The 9,024-nt window shown below is 36.1% G+C and overlaps 1 pseudogene; it reads right to left on the bottom strand.

Annotated features, from left to right (window-relative positions):
* Nucleotides 1-1,906: 1,906 nt before the first annotated feature.
* LOC129064556 (L-lactate dehydrogenase A chain-like) lies at nt 1,907-2,934 on the bottom strand (annotated as a pseudogene).
* Between the last annotated feature and the right edge of the window lie 6,090 nt (nt 2,935-9,024).

Raw genomic sequence — 9,024 nt, forward strand, 5'->3', positions numbered from 1 at the left:
AGGTATTATTTTTTTTCTGATGCAATTGTAAATTTGATTGTTTTCTTAATTTCCCTCTCTGATATTTCACTACTGGCATTTAGATATGCAACTGACTTTTGGATATTAGTTTTGTATCTAGATACATTGCTTAATTCATTTATCAGTTGTAGTAGTTTCTTGGTGGAAACTTTGGCGTTCTCTCTGTACGGTATCATGTCATCTGCAAATAAAGACGGTTTTACTTACTCCTTTCTAATCTGGATGCCATGTATTTCTTCTTGTCTTATTGCTATGGTTAGGACTTCCAGTACTATGTTGAATAATAGAGGTGAATGCAGACATCCTTGTCTTTTTCCTGATATTAATTGGAATAGTTGTAGTTTTTGCTCATGTAGTATGATGCTGGCAATGGGTTTGTCATATAAGTCATTTATTATGTTTCTGTATGTTCCCTGTATTCCCACTGTGCTGAGAGTTTTTATCATTAATGGGTGCTGGATTTTATCAAATGCCTTTTCTACATTTCACATGATATGATCAATCATTTTTATCCTTCATTTAGATTATGCGGTGAATGACATTTATGGATTTGCTAATGTTACACCAACCTTGCATTCCAAAAATAAATCCCACTTGATCATGTTATATGATATTTTTGATGTATTAGTGTACTTGGTTTGCTAATATGTTGAGGATTTTAGCATTTAAGTTCATTAGGAATATTGGTGTATAATTTTCTGTTTTTCGTAGTGTCTTTATCTGGTTTTGAAAGTAGGATAATGCTGGCCTCATAAAATGAGCTTGGGAGACTTCCCTCCTCTTGAATTTTTTGAAATTGTTTGAGAAGGATGGGTGTTAGTTCTTCCTGGACTGTTTTATAAAATTCACCTGTGAAGCCATCTGGTCTAGGGTTTTTTTATTTTTGTGGAATTTTTTATTAGTGCTTCAATTTCACGAGGTATAATTTGTCTATACAGATTCTCTGATTCTTCCTGATTTAGTTTTAGAAGATTGTATGTTTCTATGAATTTATCCATTTCCTCCAGGTTGTCCAATTTCTTGGCATATAGTTATTCATAATATTTTCTTACAATCTTTCATATTTCTTTTGTGTCAATTTCTCCTCTTTTATTTCTGATTTTATTTATTTGGGTCATCTCTTTTTTTTCTTAATGAGTCTGGTTAAAGGTTGGTCGATCTTTTTATATTTTCAAAGAACCAGTTCTTACATCCATTATTCATTGATCTAAAAAGATCAATGAATACTTTTTTTTTTTGTTTTACTCTCTTTTGGTTATTTCTGCTCTGATCTTTATTATTTCCTTTCTTCTATTCACTTTGGCCTTTGTTTTTTGTTCCTTTTTTATCTTAATATATTAACAGAGTAGTCACTGTTCAAGGTTTATTTGGTGTTTTAGTTGGTATGACACTTAGATAGTTGGCTGCATTATTTATATGTAGACTTTCTTTTTACATTATATGGCAATGTATAGTAATCTAATTCATAGAGTACACAAAATAAGATCCTTAAGAACAGTTATGCACAAGTCATGCAATACTGGATTTACACATTGGATCCCAGGATATGATTGACTGGAGAGAAAAAATTGGACTAGGCATGTTGGGTAAAGGAACCACAAGTTATATAACACACAGTGAACACACATCTACTTTGAAGGGCAACTGTAGTGTGTGCTACATTGGCAGTGGTGCCCTTGAGGAGGTGGAACTGTTTCACACTAACCAGTTTAGGACCACACAAGGTAAGTACCATCCAGCATCAGGATAGAGATGCAGGGTTTTATGAACCATTACTATTTCTATCTTTAGGAAATTGATGATTTTAGTCATAGATCAGATAAAAGGGACAATATGCACAATCTCCAACTAAAATCCTGTTGTAGCCTAGACAGTGAAGTGGTACATTGGGAGACTTTAAAACTGCAGCTCCTTCTGGATCCCCCAAAGTGTATCTGCACTCTTCTTCAAACGGGCCTCTTCCTCAGGTGTCAGAGTCACCTTCACAACATCTGAGATTCCATTCTGTCTCAAGATGCAAGGAAAACTAAGGAAGACATCTTCTTTTATTCCATAGAGACCCTTGATCATGGTGGAAATTGGATGCACCCGCCTAAGATTCTTCATCATACTTTCTGCTAAATCTGCCACGGATAGTCCAATGGCCCAGGATGTATAGCCTTTCATTTTGATCACCTCATAAGCACTCTGAACCACCTGTTTCTGAACTTCTTTCCACTGTTCCTTGTCTGCATCAGTGCCCAGATCAGGGTTCAGAGTCTTCAGGGAGACACCGGCAATGTTCACTCCACTCCACACAGGCACACTAGAGTCTCCATGCTCCCCAAGGACTCAGCCATGACAGCTTAATGGGTGAACTCCCAGCCTTTCTCCCATTAGGTAATGGAACCAGGCTGAATCCAGATTGCAACAACTTCCAATAACACAGTTTTTGGGAAAGCCACTTATCTTCCAAGCCACATAGGTCAAGATATCCACTGGATTGGAAACAATAAGCAATTTTCAGTTGGGACTGTATTTTACAACATTAGGAATGATGAATTTAAAGATGTTCACATTACGCTGGACCAAATTAAGACAGCTTTCTCCCTCTTGTTGACACACCCCAGCTGTAACAATAACCAGCTTGGAGTTTGCAGTCACATTATAGTCTTTGCTAGAGACAATTTTTGGTGTTCTAAGGAAAAGGCTGCCATGTTGGAAATCCATCATCTCTCCCTTTAATTTGTCTTCCATGACATCAACAAGAGCAAGTTCATCTGCCAAGTCCTTCATTAGGATACTGATGGCACTGGCCATGCCAACAGCACCAACCCCAATGACTGTAATCTTATTCTGGGGTGTTTGTTCTTTCTTTAGGAGATTCACAATCAGCTGATCCTTGAGAGCTGCCATTTTGGACTTAGAGCCAAAAGGAATCAGGTGTGCAAGGCAGAGGGGTCTCAGTGGTGTGCAGCGCTGGATCTGAACTTGGCGACAGTGGCTCCGGTACCTGTTTTTTTGTTCTTTGTCAAGGTTTATTAAGTAAATTTAGATTGTTTATTTGAGCTTTTTCTTGTTTTTTTTTCCTCTCTCTCTCTCTCTCTCTCTCTTTTTTTTTTTTTTTTTTTTTTGGAGATAGACTTGTAATGCTATGAATTTCTCTCTTAGGATTGCTTCCCTAGTGTCCCAGTGATTTGGGGTTGTTGTGTTCTCATTTTTATTTGTTTCCCAGTATCATTTGATTTCTTCCCCGATCTCATTGTTAACCCAGTCATTGTTTAATATGATGTTATTTAGCTTCCATGTCTTTGTGTGTTTTTCAGTGTTCTCCTTGTGGTTGATTTCTAGTTTCATTGCATTGTGGTCAGAGAAGATGCTTGATATGATTTCAGTCCTCTTAAGTTTATTGAGACTTGCCTGTGTCCTAACATATGGTCTATTTTAGAAATGTTTCATGTGCACTTGAAAAGTATGTATATTCTGATGCTTTGGGGCAAAATGTTCTGAAGATGTCAATGAAATCTACTTGATCTAGTGTGTTGTTTAAGGCAGCCGTATCCTTGATTTTCTCTCTGGAAGGTCTATCCATTGAAGTCAATGGGGATTTTAATAACCACAACTATGACTGTATTTATATCTATTTCTCCCTTCATGTCAATCAAGACTTGCTTTACATATTTAGGTGCTTCTATGTTGGGTGCACAAATGTTTACTAGGATTATATCATTTTGTTGGATTGTTCCTTTTATCATTATGTAGTATCCTTCTTTGTCTCTTACTATACAGTTCTTTTTTTTTAATTAATTTATTTACTTTTTAAGTACATTTGTCTCTGCCTTCCCCCCACCTCTTTCCCTTGCCCCCTCCCACCTCCCCTCCCTCAGCTCTTCCCCTTTGGTTTTGTCCATGAGTCCTTGCTATATGTTCCTTGACTTTCCCCCACCTTGGTTTTAAAGTCTATTTTGTCAGAATTAAGTATTGATACCCCACTTTTTTTTCTTTCCATTTGCATGAAATACCTTTTTCCATCCCATTACTTTTAGTCTATGTGTATCTTTTGATCTGAGGTAGGTCTGTTGGAGGCAGCATATATATAGGAATTGTTTTGTTATCCATTCAGTTACCCTATGTCTTTTGGTTGGAGCATTTAAGCTACTTACATTTAAGATGATTATTGATAGATACGTTTTTAGTGCCATTTTATTGTTAGATTATTTTCTTCTTCTTTTTTCTCTTTAACATTTGGTGCAGTACATGTTTGGTGTAAGAAACTCCTTTAGCTTTTTCTTGTCTAGGAAGCTCCTTATTTCTTCCATGATTTTTTTAATAAAGATTTTTATTTATTTACTTTTATAGAGAGAGGAGGGGATGAAGAAAGAGAGGGAGAGAAACACCAATGTATGGTTGCCTCTCGTGCACCCCCCAACAGGGACCTGGCCTGCAACCCAGGCCTGTGCCCTTACTGGTAATCAAACTTGCAACCCTTTGGTTCGCAGGCCAGCACTCAATCCACTGGGCAACACCATCCAGGGCTCTTTCTTGATTTTGAATGACAGCCTTGCTGGGTAAAGTAGCCTTGGATGTAGGTCTTTGTTTTTCATCACCTTAAATATTTCATGCCACTCACTTCTGGCCTGAAATGTTTCTGTTGAGAAATAAGATGACAGTGTAATTGGCATTCCCTGTATGAAACTACTCGCTTTTCTATTATGGGCTTTAGGATTCCTTCCTGTCTTCATGCCTTGCCATTTTGATTATGATGTGTCTTGGGTAGGCCTGTTTGGGTTCAAATTGTTTGGGACTGTCTGAGCTCTCTGGATATTTGTGTCTTTTTCCTTCACCAGGTTAAGGATGTTTTTGTTTATTATTTCTTCAGATACGTTCTTGATCCCTTGCTCACTCTCTTCTTCTCATATTCCCATGATGTGGATGTTATTACACATTTTGTTGTCCAAATTGTTTCCTAAGCTCTCTTCATTTTTTAAAATACTTTTCCCTTTTTTCTGCTCTGCCTGGATTTTTTTCTACATTTTATTCCAAATCACCGATTCAGTCCTCTGCTTCATCTAATCTACTGTCTAATCCTTCCAGTGTATTATTTATTTCAGATATTGCATCCTTTATTCCTGACTGTCCTTTTTCATGGTTTCTATGTCTTTTTCTATGGTGTCAAGTTTCTTATGTTCATTACTCTAAATTCTCTATGTGTTAATTTGCTTGCCTCCATTTCATCTAGTTCTTCTGGAGAATTCTCTTGTTCTTTCATGTGGGGTCTGTTTTTTGTTGGGGTTTTTTTTTTTTTGTCTTCCCATTTTGACTGCTTCTTTGTATTTATTTCTATATATTAAGTAGATCTGCAAAGATTTTGGTCCAGACTTTGTCAGATAATGCTTGTGACTGGCCCTGGGCAATCAGTTTAGAGTTCTCAGAATCTGCGGCATGTGTCTCCTTCTGCTGGGCCAGTCTTGTTATGATGAAGTGTTTTTTTTCTGTCTGTCCTTGGTTATAAGGGTCTCTCCAGCTACTGTTCAGATGGTTATTAGGATGATTTCTCTACAATTTAGTTGTAATTCCAGATTGGTTAATGCTGAATTTTTTAATTTCTTTATGAAAAAATTGATATCAAGAAGAAATTTTCTGGATACATAGCTTGCAAATATTTTCTTCTAGCCTATAGTTTATCATTGCTTACTCATCATAAGTTTCTACAGATGACAAAAGATTCCATTTTGTTGATGTTCAATGTATCAATTTTTCCTTTTATAGATTGTATTTTAGTGTGGATTCTAAAATCTCTTCACATATGTATTAGTCCCCCAAAATTTTTACTGTGTGGGGTTTATTATTTCCACTATAGGTGTCTAACTTCTCCTGTGACGTTTCTTGAAAGGTCTATCCTTCCTGATCAAATTGCCTTTTTTACTTTTGTGAAAAATCACTTAGAGCATTTGTGTAGGGTTATTTCTGGGTCATCTAATCTGTTGCATTGATCTATATGTCTATCTCTCCACAATACCACACTGTCATGAGTACAATAGCTCTAAAATAGTCCTTAATGTTGAATAGAGTGATCCCAACCACCATATGCTTCTTTTTCAAAATTGTTTTCATCATTTCAGAGCCAATGCCTTTTCCATATATGTTTTAGAATAAGGTTTTCTATTCCTTCAGAAGACTGCTGGGATTTTGATAGGAATTGCATTAAATCTATAGATCAATTTGGGGAAAATTGACGTATATACTACATTGAGTCTTCAAATTCGTAAACACATATGCCTCTCCATTTATTTATTATTTAGGTCTTTTTACTTTTTATCATCATTTTGTAATTTTGTACATTTTTTGTTTCATTTATAGCTAAATGTTGAATTGTATTTAAAGTGAATGGAAATGATACTGTGATTTTTAGCTCAGTTTCCATATGTTCATTGTTAGTATAATAAATATGATTGATTTTTGTGTATAGTTATCTATCCTGCTATCATACCAGTGAGTATGATGTTACTTGTAGATTTCTAAATGATGCTCTTAATAAGTTTGAATAAGTTTTCCTCTAGTTGTAATGGAAAGAGAAGCTCAAATGATATGATCATAGAGTAGTTCTTTTTTATTATGTAAAGTTGAATTACATAAATAAATTTTCAAAGAATGACCCAGCCTTGCCATAACTTGAAAAAAACCTTGTTCGTCATGTAGAATTCTTTTTATATATTATTAGTTTCAATTTGCTAATATTTTGTTGAGGAGTTTGAAATTGAGTATATGAGAGATATAGTTGTATAGATTTCTTTTGTGTGCCATCTTTGTCTGGTTTGGGTGGTAAAGCAATATTGGCATATGTTTTCTGCAAGAGACTATGTAAAAATGGTGTTAATTATTCTTTAAACATTTGGTAGAATTCTCTAATGAAACTCTGTGTGACTGCAATATATTTGGGGGAGTTTTTAAAAATCATTTATTATTGTTATTCTATTACAATTGTCTCATTTCCCCCCCCCCTTTGCCCTCCTCTGCCCATCACCCCACTCCCACAGTCAATTCCCACACTGTTGTCCATAACTGTGGACCATTCATACATGTTCTAGTCCCTTCCCCTTCTTTCCACCATTGTCCCCCTCCACTGTACACTCAGGTCACTTTCAGTCTGCTCCATGTTTCCATGCCTGTGGTACTATTTGGTTCATTAGTTTTTATTCATTAGATTCCACATACAGGTGATATCATATGGTATTTGTCATTCCCTGACTGACTTATTTCACTTAGCATAATATTCTTCAACTTCATCCATGCTGTCACAAAAGGCAGGAGTTCCTTCTTCCTTTCTTCTGTGTAGTATTCCATTGTATAAATGTACCACGGTTTTTTGATCCACTCATTTACAGATGGGCACTTAGGATGTTTCCAGCACTTGGCTATTGTAAATAATTCTGCTATGGGTGTTGGGGTGCATAGATTCTTTGAATTGCTGATTCAGAATTCTTAGGGTTTAGTCCCAGCAGTAGGATCACTGGATTGCAAGGCAGTTCCATCTTTAGTTTTTTGAGGAAATTCAAAACTGTTTTCCACAGTGGCTGTACCAGTCTGCATTCCCACCAACAGTGGACTAGGGTTCCCTTTTCTCCACAGCCTCGCCAGCACCTGTTGTTTGTGGATCTGTTTATGATGGCCATTCTGACTGGTGTGAGGTGGTACCTCATGATGGTTTTGATCTGCATTTCTCTGATGTCTAGTGATGCTGAGCACCCTTTCATATGGGCCCTGTGTATGTCCTCCTCGGAGAAGTGTCTGTTCAGGTCTTTTGCCCATTTTTTAATTGGATTGTTTGTCTTTTTAGAGCAGAATCATGTGAGTTCTTTATATATTTTGGAGACCAAACCCCTGTCTGAGGTAACATTAGCAAATATATTTTCCCATACAAAACTACTACACTTTACGACAGCAAGGATGGAACTGGAGAGCATTATGCTAAGTGAAATAAGCCAGTAGGTGAAAGACAAATATCATATGAGTTCACTTATAAAAGCGATCTAATGTACAAAATAAACCACCAAGCAAAATAGAATCAGAGGCATAAAAATATGGAACAGATTGACAGCTGTAAGAGGTGAGAGGGAAGGTGGGGACTGGTTAAAAGAAGGTGAAGAGATTATTTTTAAAAAAACATATATGAAAAACCCATGGACATGGACAATGGTGTGGGCATTGACTGTGGGAGCAGGGGGCAGGGTGGGCAGAGTGAGGCAAAGGTAGAAAGTTGGGACAACTCTAATTGCATAAAATACTTAAATTTAAAAAAGAAAACAAAAAATAGAAATATTGCCCAAATTCTAATTCTAATGGACATGATAACATGAGGCTCCACTTTTTCACCCACTCGCCAACCTCCCCCCGGCCCCGTCTGGCAGCCATCAATTTGTTCTCTGTATCTGTGAGTCTCTTTCTGTTTTTTGTTTATTTGCTTGTTTTGTTTTTTTTATATTCCACAAATATGTGAAATTGTATGGTACTTGTCTTTCTCTGTCTGCCTTATTTCACTCAGTATAATACCTTCCAAGTCCTATGAGGCAAATAATAATATTTAATTCTTTTCATGGTTGAGTAATATTTCTTTTTTTAATTTTATTTATTTTTTCAAATACATTTGTTGTTTACATATGTACTACTTCTTCAGCCATTCATCTATGAAACAACAACTACATTCCTTTCATATTGTGGCTATTGTACATAAGTTACAATGAACAGGTGGGCGTGTATATTTTTTTAATTAGTGTTTTTGCTTTTTTCAGATACTCAGAAATGGAATTTCTATGTTATATAGCAGTTCCGTTTTTTAATTTTTTGAGTAATCTCTATTCTGTTTTCCATGGTGGCTGCACCAATTTTCAATTTTTCTAAGAATGCATGATGGTTCCTTTTTCTCCACACCCTCACCAACACTTGTTTGTTGATTTATTGATGATAACCATTCTGACAAGAGTGAGATGGTACCTAGCTGTGGTTTTAATTTGCATTTCCCTGATG

Source organism: Pteronotus mesoamericanus, unplaced genomic scaffold (assembly GCF_021234165.1).
Source record: "Pteronotus mesoamericanus isolate MK-2021 breed Mesoamerican mustached bat unplaced genomic scaffold, CSHL_Meso_final contig_166, whole genome shotgun sequence".
Taxonomy (NCBI): Eukaryota; Metazoa; Chordata; class Mammalia; order Chiroptera; family Mormoopidae; genus Pteronotus; species Pteronotus mesoamericanus.